Below are 1,005 nucleotides of genomic sequence, written 5' to 3'. Positions count from 1 at the left end.
GAAGTTTTGTTGTGTTGTATTGTCCTTTTCATTTAGTTCCAGGAATACTTTTATTTCTTTCTTAATTTCTTTTTTGACCCATTCATCATTCAGCAGTGTGTTGTTTAATCTCCATGTGTTCATGTGGTGACTAGGGCTTCTTTTGGTGTTTATTGTAAGCTTTATTGCATTGTCGTCTGATAGAATGCATGGAATTATTTCAATCTTTTTGTATTTGTTGAGGTTTTTTTGTGCCCCAGTATATGGTCGATTTTAGAGAAGGTTCCATGGGGTGTTCAGTAGAAAGTATGTCCTTTGGTGCTTGGGTGGAATACTTGGTAGATGTCTGTTAGGTCCATTTGATGTATCGTATTGTTTAATTCAGGTGTCTCTCTGTTAACTCTCTGCCCTGTTAGCCTATCTAATGGAGACAGAAGGGTATTGAAGTTCCCTACTAATGTGTTGGGATTAATCTGGGTCTTAAAGTCCTGTAATATTGTTTGTATGAAGTTGGGTGTACTAGAGTTTGGTGAATATATGTTCATGATTATAATATCTTCTTGGTTTATTGTTCCTTTGATCAGAATGAAGTGGCCCTCTTTATCTCTTCTGATTAGTTTTAGTTTAAAGTCTATTTTGTCAGATATTAGTATTGCAACACCTGATTTTTTTCTTAGTGCCATTTGCTTGGTATATGTTTCTCCATCTTTTCACCTTATGATAGTGCCTGTCCTTGAAAGTGAGATGAGTTTCCTGCAGACAACAAAAAGGTGGATTTTGTTTCGTAATCCATTCTCCTAGTCTGCATCTTTTGACTGGGGAGTTTTGTCCATTAATGTTTAAAGTTATTGATGAAAGATGTGTATTGAATCATGTCATTTTTATTATTGTTTACATTCTTGATATAACTGTACTTTTCCACAGTTATACCTTCATTGTATTTCTTTCTGCAACCCCTTGGGTATAGTCATTCCTTTCTTCAGCTCTTTGTATTGCTTCCCGAACTCTCTGAAGGGCTGGTTTTGA

The sequence above is a fragment of the Nannospalax galili genome, unplaced genomic scaffold (genome assembly GCF_000622305.1).
Source record: "Nannospalax galili isolate Female #2095 unplaced genomic scaffold, S.galili_v1.0 scaffold25, whole genome shotgun sequence".
Classification (NCBI taxonomy): Eukaryota; Metazoa; Chordata; class Mammalia; order Rodentia; family Spalacidae; genus Nannospalax; species Nannospalax galili.
The sequence above is the reverse complement of the archived record's forward strand: the minus strand, read 5'-3'. Positions refer to the sequence as shown.